General features: G+C 38.2%; 1 protein-coding gene across 1 annotated transcript in view; it reads right to left on the bottom strand.

Annotated features, from left to right (window-relative positions):
* Positions 1–2,371, bottom strand: part of LOC122842979 (cGMP-dependent protein kinase 1) — a 95,826-nt gene extending 93,455 nt beyond the window's left edge. Inside the window, exon 1 of the mRNA XM_044137329.1 lies at positions 2,233–2,371. The gene's annotated coding sequence lies outside the window, so the exon portion shown is untranslated. The remainder of the gene's footprint in view (positions 1–2,232) is intronic.
* Between the last annotated feature and the right edge of the window lie 11,452 nt (positions 2,372–13,823).

Below are 13,823 nucleotides of genomic sequence, written 5' to 3'. Positions count from 1 at the left end.
TACGTAGCTAATCACAAAGCAAAATAATCCCTGCAGATACAGACATAATCATGCCAGCAGTCTGGCTTCAAGAAGTTTGGAGGAATTTTTATGGGTGTGCATGACGAATCAGTGCATCAGTATGTTGTGGAAATAATTTTTTTCCCATGCCCGTCTTGGGGGGGCCTCCATCCCACAAAAGGTGACATCAAGTCTGGGACAAAGGTGACACGAAGCGACAGATGTGTTTCCCACAAGCAATTTCTGTCCTTCAGCTTCCTGAGTCCCAGCAAGCAACACAGCATATCCTGCACTTTCACATTAATACCATGTGTTAGCTTTGCATTGCCTACAGTGGATGTGTTCCCACATTGTAACATGAGCTGCTGATTGATTGCTTGGCTCACAGAGGAGATAGATAGAAGTAGAGTTCAGGAAATCGACTTAGCCAACGCAATAATGATACTTCCTTCCTGTCTTCCTGCATTAGAATCGTCAAAATCAGATACAGTGCATGAGAAGAAGGTGTATTTCTTGTTTTTCTTCTCTGATTTTCCTTGGCAAGTCTTAGCCCGAATGGTCATTAACAAAGAATGATCTTGTCAGAAAATCATACACTGGGCTTAGCAGAAGAATGGATCAATCTTCTTAGTACAGTTTGATCAAAATACAGAAGGCCATGTGGCTTGTGTCACTTGTGTTGAGGGTGTTTACAGAAAGGGACAAACCTGCAGAGGATCAATTAGTCAGTTAACATTTAACCTGCAGCAAAAATAGTGTTGTAAAAAGCTACACAGTGGAGCATTTGATAGCACTTTTGCCTTGTAGCAATAAAATCCTGGGTTCAAGTCCTGGCCTGGGATCTTTCTGAATGGAGTTTGCGTGTTCTCACTGTGGATGTATGAGCTTCCTTTGGGTACTCTTGTTTTCCCACAGTTCAAAGATACGGCTGTTTGGTTAATTGGTCTCTCCAAATAATCCTAAAGTGTGGGATTAAATTGCTCTCTCAATCAGTTTGTTTTATTCCCTAATAAAAAACTACAACAAAAATGTAAAGATATTCTTTTAGAAACAGTTACATAGACCTTTCCAAACTTAAAGATGTAAGTGGAATTTCTTTAGCTCAGAGCAGGATGTGTTCCTCTTTAAGATCTCTCGTCCTGCTTTATGTCTGACAGCTTCTGTCCTTCTTCATTTTGTATAAATCTTGATAGTTTAGTCTTTGAAGCCAAAGCTGATGGGCTGCAAAAACATGGCAAGATCTAAGTAGGCTTTTAGCATCTTAAAACAACTGTTGCTTTTTTTTTGTTTGCTTGTTTTTACAGAGAAGGCAATTAATGTTTAACCACAGAAATGGATCCACAGGTGTTTCTGTTTTGATTTTCTTTTGTGTTTGTTTAGTTTCTTGCTTTCCTTATGTGTTTCTGTTTTTTGTGCATTTTGGTTTAGTCTTCTATATGTTGCCTTTATGCCTAATTTTAGACTTTCTCACTATAATTTAGACCCTCAAAACTGTTCTAGATTCATATTAAATGAAGAAGTCCACGTGCCAGAGTATTTAACTTAAATATTGACTGCTTAGAAACATTAAAAGGTCTATGCAGAATTTTAAAATCCTTTTGAAAAAACTACTAATTCCAACTCAAAGTTGCAAAATTGTTTAATAGAAAGCTATTAGGTATTAAACAATGGATAACAAGGGAATATTTAATAGCTTTCAGAGAACGCAGTTCACCATAATGAGGACTCTTTAATTGATGAAGTTGCAGTGTCATCTGTGTAAAGGACTTAACTGAATACAAGACTTTTTCAAATGAGATCATGATTCTACTTATAGGCAGCACTGGATTGTCACCTAGATTGTTTTTTTGTGTTAGCACTTTTAGCATCACACAAAAACTTATAAAATATCCAAAAACAGAGCATACTGTTCAGCCTTAGCAGAGGTTTCAGAAAGAAAATACATTCATGTTTAGCTTAACAGATTCAACACAATGCATCATACCACCTATTTTTCATTTAGATATAAACTTGAATAAATATGTCAGATTAAGACCTGCTCAAGTTTAGTTGTAGATTTTAGAAAACACTTTCAAAATTCTGTCACTGTTGTCCTAATTCTTATGAAGTAAAATAATACTAGCGTGTTAGTTAGCCAGGCAATCTATCAGTAGGTGCGTCTCCATGGAAATGCGCAAAGTGAAATTGCAAATTCGCTTAATGGAAGCACGTAATTTTTTTTTTAAAACTCACGTTTTTCGATAAAAAGTTGTTGCACTGGAAAGAGGTGGTTTTTCAGCCGTGTCGAAAATAGACGCATATCACAAAACTGTAGAGGAAACACTTTCTCACAAAACACGAGTCATGTGATCAACAGACGCAACTGCTGGAGAAAGCCACGAAGAAGACAACAGGAAGTTCTTCTTCGTGGTTTGTAATTTTTGTTGCTATTGTTTCGTGCAGCTATCTCCACCAGAGCCTTTTGTGCTTTTTGGCTGCTGAAGAAAAATGTGTCAATTTCCCAAGCATCTTAGAATTTTTTATCATATTAATAGTATTTGCGGTGCAATATTCTTTTTTCTTTTATTTTCACCTCAGTAAAACCTCGGTCTAAAATTCTCTCAGTTTGACTAGTCTTTGGAGGAGACAGGGTTATTTAAATAATAATTATATATATTGTTATATTACAATATAAATATATAATGTTAAATTGTGTTTAACTTGATCATACAGACATTAAATTCAGTTTCTTTAAACACATCTAGAGAAGACACTGGCACATTGATGTAAAGGTGACATGACAGTGAGAGTGAGAATAGGTGCAGAGCCTGCTGTGACAGGAACCACAAATGTGTTTGTGAGGTGAACAGAAGGTCAGAGTTCATTGGCTGGAATGCTGCACCCCCACTGTCTCCCAGGTGTGCTTTGCCACTGCCGTTAATCTTGCAGACCTCTGCGTCATTGATGGTGGGATATACATATCAGACTTCTAAAAGTCAGATTTAAAAATCAAAACATTCCAGACTGGGAGTGACGTATAATGCTTGTCAAAAAAAAATGGAAGAAAATAGTGATTTGTTACAATTCTGTTGCTCGTTATTAAAGGATTTAGAACATAAAACACTTCATTGTGTCAGCTACAAAGTCATGAACAAAGTTTTATGGTAAGATAACAGACTGAATCTGTTCTGTTATAAGGCTACAGTTTACCGATTTTCTTCTCTGATGAGATTCTCATAATGAGGTGGGGGGATTGCCTTTAAGTGACATCTTCTGTTGACATTATGTAAACTGAGATAAAAATCAGAAAAACATTTTCAGTGTGACTCACAATAATGAAAAGCCTTTTTCAACAGTAACATAAAGTAGATTTTTTTTCTCATTATAACCTGTGATAGACATTTTGGCTGATAAACCACCTGTAATAAATGTATTTCTTCTTATTAACATATTTCAATAATTATGCTCACTCAAAAACAGCATTTCCAAAACAAATGTAATTATCATATTTTCAACCTTCTAGTCTAATTCTTTTTTTCTTTATTATAATAACAAAACAAACATTATTTTTTATTTGAGTTTCTGTTTCTGAGAGAAGATTCAGACACTCTGAATGCTTGATCCTGAAAGCCCAGTCTGGCCTAAATACCTAACCTCACTGACGAAAAATGTCAAGGGGTGAGTCTCATGCTCATTTTTCCATGGAAATGTGCCAAACCCAACGAAGACCACACAAATACCTACCTGGACTATAAAAAGGGTGTTTCAGGTAGTTCAGAAGCTAAATACTTTGTGGCTAAGAAGGCTTTTCTGTGGCCTGGTAAGTCCGTAGACATTTTACTTTATAAAAAAGATAAATAAGATACTCTAAAGTTAAAGGTAAAATTTCTTAAAATCAATATTTCATGTCTTCTTATTTATCGTGACGTTTATTAGTTTTGCAGAATGGGAGACTGCAATTAACCACACAATCTATATTTATTGCAGCACTTGGCAAAGATGTGATGAAAACAAAATGTAAGCTACCTCTTATTGTATTATCCCATTAGAGGCATTTTTTTTTTTGCATTTCTCTAAATGCAAAAAACCTTGAATACAATGTCTGCTTGTCATTTCAATTTTGAAAAGTAGCTGAGCATCTTGTGTCTGATGTCTCAGGTCACGAGGAAGTATGTACATCTGTACGACTCTTTCAAATCAACCCACAATGATTCGCAAATGGCCAGAAAGTCTTTGATGGTACACTCATCTAAGTATGTTTTTGATGAGAGAGTAACATTGCAGTAAGCTGTACAGCTCAAAAAACACCCTTCCTTTGAATACTTAAAGTCCACAGAGCAATGGAGAGAATGGAAAAGAGGTGAAGATGTTAGTGGAAGCAGGTTGGAATGGGTGAAGAAAAGTGTCAGGTGTTGTGTGTGATCAAAGAGAATCAGCTGGAATGACAAGAAATGTGTACAAGGAAAAAAGACAGAAGGCAGAACTAGAGGTTGCAAAGCTCAAGACCTCGAGGCTCTATTAAGGAGTGATGAGGATGGATTAGAGCAGGATGGGTACATCAGAAGAAAAGCTCACGTTAGATGTTTTGGAGATAAAATCAGAGAGGCCAGAGTGAGATGGATTGGACATGATCAGAGGAGAGACAATGATTATATCGGTTTAAGCAAGCTGAGGTTGGAGCCACCAGGCAGGAGACCAGCAGGAAAGAGATTTATAGATGTGGTGAAAGAGGACATGATATTTCTTGGTGTGAGGGTAGAAGATGCAGAAGATAGAACTAAATGATTCGTTATGGTGACCCCAGAAGGGTAGGGCTGAAAGAGAAGAAGATCCAGAGATTAGGCTATAAGACCATGTGACTATAATTAAACAACCCACCTACAAAATTCTTTCTGGAGTCAACAACAAACACTGGTAGCGCTGTTGAAGCATGGTGGTGGCAGCATTGTGGTGTGGGAATACTTTTTTTATTTTATTATTGATGGGCAGCTTGTCTATTAAAGGCTGCAAAATACTTGATACTGAGGTGAAGCTTCACTTTCCAGCCTTTTCAATATAGCCAGAGATACATTTGAATTATTAAGATCAAAACACCTAACCCTAAGATCAAAACACATAAATGTCACTATGTCACTATCGATGTCATTAATGACATTGATCTGTTAGAATGGCCAGGTGAACGTCCAGACCTAAATCCACTTCAGAACCAACAAACGACTTGAAACTTGCTGCTCAAAAATGCTCTCCATCCAAAAAATATGCTAAAAATGTTTTACCAGAGATGTGCAAGTCTGGTAGAGACGTATCCACAAAACCCTGCAGCTGAAAGCACAAAGTACTGTAACACTTAAAGAATGATCTACATTACATTATGCAAAATAATTTACCTGGATTGCTAACGTGTCTTCGTCAATAAAGAGCCTCAATGGCTGATGGAATGTAAGAGAAGACACACTCTAATTGAAGAGGACATTAAAGTAGACAGGCAGCTATTGTCATGGGTCCTTGTCCCTCACCCTGTCATTACTCTGAAGCCACTCGAGAAGACTCTGAACTCTGTCAGCTTCTTGCTGCTGTGGAAAAAAAAAAATACAGTCTGTCTTTCTGTGCTTACTTGTGGAGCAGGAGTGTATCCTCATTCTTCATGTTCTCAGGCACAACAACGGCATGTCTTCACACTGGAGTGTCTGGCTCAGCATCATCAGGAACCGCTGGGAAAACAGTGGTGATGTTATGATTGCTGAAATAAATTAACAACTTTCTTTTTAGACTTCTGCCTGCGTTTCATTTTAAACTATTGCAGAGGTTGCTTACAGGTTGTGTTCGCAAGTGTAATTAAATGCCTGTTGCTCTTGTAAATGTGTTTAAGAAAGGACTAAATTCTTTTTGGTTTGTTTAGACATATTTATTAATGGGCACTGACTCGACTGCGGTGAGTTTAAAGCATTACGTAAGGTGTGGAGAATCCTCCTGCCTCCCTCTGTAAACTGCTGCACTAAAGCAACAAAGTAATTTATGATAAAAGTGGGATGTAAAACTAGTTCTTTGTGAAATCTTATGGCCCTGTCAACATCAGCTATTATTAGCACATAAACAAATATTCTCTCGTCATTTCAACCAAAGTGTTTGTGTAGGTCCTAATATGTTTGAAAAAGTTGCTCTGTGCAACACATTTTATGTCAAAAACAGTCAGATAAGTGTAGAAGTGAATATTTTCCCCTAGAATTAGAAAACCTATTGTGAAGTAAGCTGGTTTGTGGCCATTTGTTCTTGTGCGATAAGCTGGAAACACACCTGAGTGGTGAGTCACTTTATCAAAGAGCTGGGACCAACTAACATGCTATTATCAGACTGTTTGGGAAGAATGTGTTTAATGGAGACTTGTTGGAGGCAGAGCACACACATCCTTGGGCCTGAGCCATATGGAGGCTATATGTCAGGGTTTCAGGCCAAAGAATTAAAGGGTTCTTCTGGGAGAAATCTGGGGCCATGGGCACAAAACATCAACACAGGCTGCTTATTCTGCTGAGGGATTCAAGGCAATCAAGCAAATCGGAGTTGAACGAACTCAACAGCAGGCAGACTCTCAGCACAACACATCGATTGTCAGTCGCATGCTGTTTGAGCCTAGAATGATTTCTCTTTGAATGTATTTAGATTTATTCGTTAACAGCTTAGCTACTTTAAATCCAAAGAGAATGGAGGTCTGGATTTTTAAAATAAAGCAACATAGCAAAGGTTGTCTCTCAACCAAACTCCATTTAAAACAATACTACATCCTTTTTGTTAATGGGACATTGAGTCTCAGAAGGCAAAAAATATGGTGTTAAAACCAGGCAGGTGTGTCCTTTCTAAATACTGTGGACTTTGGAAGTGCATACATTTTTAAAAGCGGTTTTGTGATGTGGCAAATAAAACCATAGTAAACTCTTTGAATACTTTCTCCACCTACAATGTGACACAAGAGCAACCGTCAAATAAATCAGGTCAGTAATATGGCAATTTAGTCTTTGACTATTTATGTAGTTAGCTTGTCCTTTTGTAAAGTATTTTTACTATTTTGAATTAAGTCAGTAAGTCACTAAAAATATTCCAAAATGACAGCAAAACATCCTTGTCAGCAGTCAGACTAATATAAATCTAACTGTCAGTCTAATTAATTCGTCAGCACTTTTATATGTAAAACTGCTCATGCAAATGTGATTTAATGCTGCACACAAAATAAAATTCCAACGTAATCTGTGGAGAAATAAAAGCACATCCAAAAATAGCTGACTCCTGAGGAACAAAGCCAGGCATATAAATAATTTCCGTTTTTGCCTTTTAAAACTAATTAGATACCACCCCATCAATGATACGCCTCAAAGCAAAGTAAAGAAAAATTGCAGAAATTATAGAAAACGATTATGTATCTACACAGACACAAAATTCTTGCTATGCTTTAAAAAGAAAAGTTAAACAACATCTGAGAAACATGACTGTTCCCTTTCACCATGCGAACACAAACGGGTTAAGCTGTCCTGCACTGGCCAGTGTGCATTATGGATGAGCTGGAGGTGAGCTGAGATTTAGGCTAATGGCCATGTCAGACAGAGGTCATCACAGGCCTTCAGCGAGATAAAAGGTTCCCTCTGCTCTCCATACGTCGCTCTGGAAACGTTCCTGTGTTACTTCAAAGCTCTCTGGGACGCGTTGAGTGCATTCTCTGAGTATCTGGTAATCCAAACCTGGCTTGGTCTTGAAAGCAAACGTCTCCTTCATCATCACATTAGTAATCTGGTTCTTCCACGTTTACTTACAGCAAAGACAGTTTATGCCAAAGAAAAAAAAAAAAGCAAATATGAAACAATGAATGACTGAACAATGAATAACTAATTTAGATGAATAAATCAGTCCTGTATATATTTACCATTGTATTATTTTTATCACAAGTTATGGAATGAAACATCCGTCTCGCACCCTGGAGCCCTCCCTGCTTTTCCTCAATGAATTCATTCACTGGCAACAGATGTAGCTGGAGGAATGAAAAATGGTGCAGAGACTCCTGTTCAGTTATTAATATTACAGTGAGTGTGAGGATGATGATCAGTGGGTGAGGTCAGAGAAACGCTGTTGTTTCAAAACTGTCGTCGTACATTATGAGTTATGGGAAGGTTATAGAAGAAAACTTCTTCCAGAGGGGCTACGATCCCAAAAATACAACCAGAGCTCCAATAGAATGAGCTACAGTCAAATATGACCCAGTCAAACTCTGAATTGAAAACGTGTGTCAAAACGTGAAAAGTGATGTTCACAGCCACTTTCCATGCAATCATCATAGATCAGATATGACTTTGCAAAGAAGAATGAACAAAAATAGACAAACATGATCCAAAGTGGAAAGTGGTTCTGCAAAACGTGTAAAGGTTCAATGAGTTTGAAGACTTTTGCGAAGCACCCTATGTGCAATTACAGACGGACTTTTGCCACATGCCTGTGTGTACGCAGGATTCTCAGCAAACTAAAAGCAAGCTTTGACACAACAAGGAGGGAAAGATAACAAAAAGTGTCTGGAGCCAGCTTGGGACAACAGTAGCTCTTGCGAAAGCATCTAAATATAGACAGAGGCTGTGATATGAACTGCAGTAAATAGAAATGATGGCGAACACTTGGAGAGAAAGGGTCAAGAGGTGCTGTAGTTCAGCTTCCTGCAGCTCTGCTGCTCTTTAGCCTTAGCTGAGAACAACTCCTCCCAAGATACCGTGACCTGAAGACCTGCTTCCAGAGTATGGCTTTTCACTTCAGATTTCTGCGGTTACTTATTTGATTTTCTGAGCAGCCGTTGGTTAAAAAGTACTTTTCATAAAAATAAAAATAAATTATAATAATTTAAAAAAAAACCCTCCTTCCAACATGATCCTGCACCTAAAAGGCCTCTGTACATTCCTGACGCAGCTGGACATTCTACAGGCCACCACTTGCAGCACATGTCAACGCACTCGGCAGGTTACCAACCCCCAGGCCTCTTCGACGCAAAACCAGTTAAAGTCACCCTGAACTGGAAGGTGCGGTAAAAGCAAGACTCAGACTCTCTTATGAGACCTGTTATTAAATACTGTCAGGTCATAAATGAAAGAAACAGCAGAGGCAAAGAAAACTGTTCTTTAAAGATGTGATTAAAATGAAAAATCTGACATCAAACTAAAAAGAACCAACTGTATTAAATACCTAATAGTATAGCAGATATTGAGAAATCTGGAAGATATGTTAAAGCAGCAAATGAGAGACAGATGTGTCTGCCTGATTTTAGCCCATGGCTGTGATGAGTGACTGTGTGCGTGTGGGTGTGGGTGCGTGTGTGTGTGTGTGTGTGTGCTAGCAGTAGGAAAAGAGAAGCCTGGTGTCCTGTCTTCATCTGTCACTTTCTGAGGCTGCACAGTGTGGAAAATATGCCCACACCGAGGCTTTTGTCACATCTGCTATTTTTATAAACCCATCAGAAACTCTTTTGTTTTTCTCCGGGGCTTTGTCTCTCTCTTACTTAGATTAGCTTAAGTCGGAGTGTGGTGGCCATTGAAAGCTCGAGTGCTTTCTTAAGTTCTGTCTGAAAAACACTGAATGACTGATAAAAAAACATCATTAATTTAGTTTGAATACAATCTCCTTTGATGTTTGATTTAAGAATCCATCCTTCAGCCGGAAGGAGCTCTCTCACTGTTGATTCTGTGCAAATATAATTTAAAGATTTGCATATCAAAGACAGCAGTGCTAGATCTTATGAGCTGCTCCTCTTGGGTTTGTTGTCGATTTGGGTTGCAGTTGCAGTTGCCTGGTAGCCGGAGTCAGCTCCTTCTTCGGGAATCATTTACGATCAACGTCGCATGGCGCCAACGGGACTGACTGGCCGGGCCTCCATTGGGAGCTCCTTAATAAATTAATTATACCAACTCAACTGGCCATCTCTGGATAAAGCGCTTGCTTATGTAAGATATAATAACGGAAACAGAGAGGCATTATTTCCCTGATGAATATCTAAAACACAAGCTCTTATAAAACAAATGAAGATCATTGAAAAAGAGTCAAATAATATGAGACAAGGTCACTTGAAAAAACTGAAAATAAGAATAGTATTTGATTTTGCGCTTATTTAAAAAAAAAGTTTTTTCACTTTCAAATAAGTAGGCAACATTTTTTATGGTTATTTCTATTTAATGTGGAATCTGAAAATCAACCTAAAAATGAAGAACACAAAAGTTTAAATCTTATTGAGTAAAAAACACATGATACCAAATCAAAACATGACGTAACATGTTTGTGTAAAACCCCAGGGGAGATTTTTTTTCTTACCTTTCTGAGTCCTTTAGAACCTCTGAGGCAGTTTGAAGTGTCTGCACAGATTTCCTGTATTCGACTGAGGACTGGAGACTGGCTAGGCTGCTACTTTTTCTTCGTTTACCTCTTTATTGCCTCTGTCATCCAGGGAGGCTCATCCATGACTCATCATCATCATCTGAGTGAAAAAGGTTTACATCCAAGATTTTCACAATTTGCAGGTCTGGGGTATTTGTGTCTGTGTTAACAGAATGCTAAGATGGAAAGATATCAGTGTTAACTTTTGACGTCAACCAATCAAATATGGATGAAAAGCATATTTTTTAATATAGTGAATATGGGGAAGCCGGCCAGTAGATTTAACTTTCCTGCGGTCTTAAAAGATGGAGTCACAAATTTTTTATTGTGTGGTCATGCTGACCCCATACGACTTGTTACGAGTTTTTGTGTGTGTGTGTCTCCACTTCCCGCTGTCTGACCGTGACATTTGCCGCACTCCTACTGAGCGTCGTACTGAAACCACAGGGGGAGGACATTAGGAGAAAATAGGCTCCAAGTATAGCACTTTACTATCTTGTCCCTAATGTCTTCTGAGATCCTTTTGGTCTTACTCATGTCAGTGGAGAGGTCGCAAATGAAGAAACGTATTCTGTAGACAGAATGTGTAGACAGAAAACATTAAGCATTGAGAACATCCCCACCTGTTGTGGATTGACTAACTGACTGATTACATTGTGTGCAACACATATACACCCAATAACCCCTGCAAAATATGCCCTACTCCACTACTAGAGGGAATGGAGATGCTCCACCATGACATACTTTGTACATGACATACTTTGACATTCTTGTGCAAGCACAGACTCAAAAATCTTTTTATTTTTGATTTAGAAAACCTGGGACAAACTAGAATGATAATGTGACAAATAATGTTTTGGAAATGTAAAGAAGCCATGGTGCAGGCTCCCAGTTGCAACATTTTTTTGAAAATTAAATTTTTAATGGACCTGACCCAGAACTTTGTCATCAATATCTGACAAAAATAAATATAAAATTATTTTTTAATGAACCCATTAGTAAAATTTTTACTCGGTTTTAAAGACAAGTGCTTCTCAAGAAACAAAAGAATAAATTAAAGCAAAATACAAGATAAAGTCCATCTGATGGAGTTGACAGTGCATGACGGAGGTCACTGAAGGTGGTGACAAACTAGGGAGTAAAAATAAATACTTGATACATGTGAAGTTATGCCATTTAAGTAAAATACATTAAAATGAACTAAGTGCACATTTAAGTGAGATTTGTCAACTCAATCACTGAAAGAGTCAGACTGTCCGTTAAAAACTGACAAAGCTGACAAAACGCCAAACTACCTCAATTTATTTGATGTTATTCTGGCCATATTGTAGCTCATCAGGTCCATGACATGACGACTTGAAAAAATTATATTTTGTGTATATTTTATTACAATTCTGTGCTTTATCAATAGGACCTGTTTTGTCCCTCTTCTCAAGAATCACTGAGGGTTACAGAACTATTCCCTCCACTATATGCGCTGCAATCTTTAGTCAGGTAAGAAAAAAGTGCGCACACGCAACGCAAAACTCCAACCATGTTTGATGGATGAGAGCTTATCAGCATTTACAAGTGAAGGAGATGAAACACTGGAGGATGACTCAGCCTGAAAGACCTTTGGGAGAAATCTGGCTGAAAGTCAGGTGTGGCTGCTGGGAAATGCTCCAAGTCTTCATGTTCCAGGTGTGATTACGTTATTCACTTGCACGTGAAATCAGACGGTAAGACCTCCAAAGTGACAACACCTTAACCTTTCCGGAGCCATTAAGGCAAGTAGAATTACTGAGTGATTTAAGTAGGTCTAGCACATGTTTCTCTCTTTGCCCACGAAAAACAAATGCGAGAAAATGCTGCATAATAGTCCGCTCGTGAAAAACGCATAAACAAGTAATTGATTTTTAAATGTTGGACAACTTGAAGATCATTTGAAGTAATAAAATCTCCTCAGAAGGGTTTTGCTATTAACTCTATTCTATAAAGCTGGGCGTTATCTAGTGATTTGCTGAGGGACCAAACATGCAGGGTGGGATCGCTGCTCGCTGTAACAGGCTCAGCTGCACTCGCTATATTTGGTCATTATTTTGTCTTGAGTAATTTTGCAGCTCACCAAACAAACATGACAGTCACACACACAGGGTTGCATAAGAGTCTCTGCTCTTTGCTGACATTTTCCCTGTTCACCTGCATTCACTCCAAATGCCATCCCATAGATAAAAAAAAAAAAAGCCCCATCGTTGTCTTAGTTCAAAGACGAATTCCCTCCCTCTGCGGCTGTTAAAGTCTTTTGGAGCCTGAAAATGAGCCACGTGTAGGAGTGAGGCGGAATGTAAAGCATCACAAAACAAAAGCTGCTGCAGAGCATCACCACATCTGGGGGAAATCAAAGCGGGAGGTGCTGCCATTATGAGAGACATTTATTTAGGCTCGGACTCAACACACCTGGAAACAAGAATATTTGTTTTAGAAAACATAAACAATACATTTTGCACTGAGAAATCAATGAAGCCTTAAATTATAAAGTGGGTCAATGCACAAGTTACAATCCTACATAGAAATGTCAGCTTTATATATAGTGGATGAATACAGGAATAGTGAAACAGGTTTGAACATAACACCCCTACACTCACTCTCGGATTTCTGCACAAATATAACACTGAGTGTTAAGGTGTTCATTAGCGGGTTTCAGGGGAACCTGGTTGGCTGCTTTTTGCACCTTTGAAAAAGAACAGAACATTTTAACACCTGGAACTGGGTCGCCTCCAGCACGTACAGCACAGTGGCAAACCACAACAGGTGAATGTTGTCAATGGAAAAGCTCCATCAATCTGTACCCTATGTCTCCACACAGTAAACAAAGCAAACAGGTAATAAACACGAAGCATATTCACAAATCATAAGTTGTGGAGAGTAAAAGGAGAGCTTAAAGCAAATTAAAACTAATTTGATGCTAAAGAAAAGGGCTTTGCTTCTTACTTTTTGTACTTATAACTGAACAGCACAGGTATTTTTTATTTTTTTTTACTCCAGCCTACTTTAGCCAGTCAGTTGACTTTTATGATGTAGACAAAATAATCCCTTAGTCCAGCCAAAGTGAACACAATCAACAAAAACATTACATTGCAGGGGTGAAATGAGAGAAGTAACTAAATGCTGTAATCCAGACTAGAATTAATCTATGTTCCAGTTAGGAAAGGCAACTCTAAACAAATGGGTTTTCAGCCTTGATCTGAAGGAACTCTGTGTTTTAGCAATGTTGCAATTTTCTGAAAGTTTGTTCCAGATCAGAGAAACATAGAAACAGAAGGTTGTATCTCCATGTTTGGATCAGATTCTGTGGCTGTAGAACAGATTTTTTTTAAAACAAGACCTGGGTGGTCTGGAAGGTGGATACTATGACAACAAGTCTTTCATGTATTGTGGTGCTAAGCCATTCAGTGATTTATAAACTAACCAAAGTA

This window comes from Gambusia affinis, linkage group LG13 (assembly GCF_019740435.1).
Source record: "Gambusia affinis linkage group LG13, SWU_Gaff_1.0, whole genome shotgun sequence".
Lineage (NCBI taxonomy): Eukaryota > Metazoa > Chordata > Actinopteri > Cyprinodontiformes > Poeciliidae > Gambusia > Gambusia affinis.
This window is presented reverse-complemented; position numbering and strand designations above follow the sequence as displayed.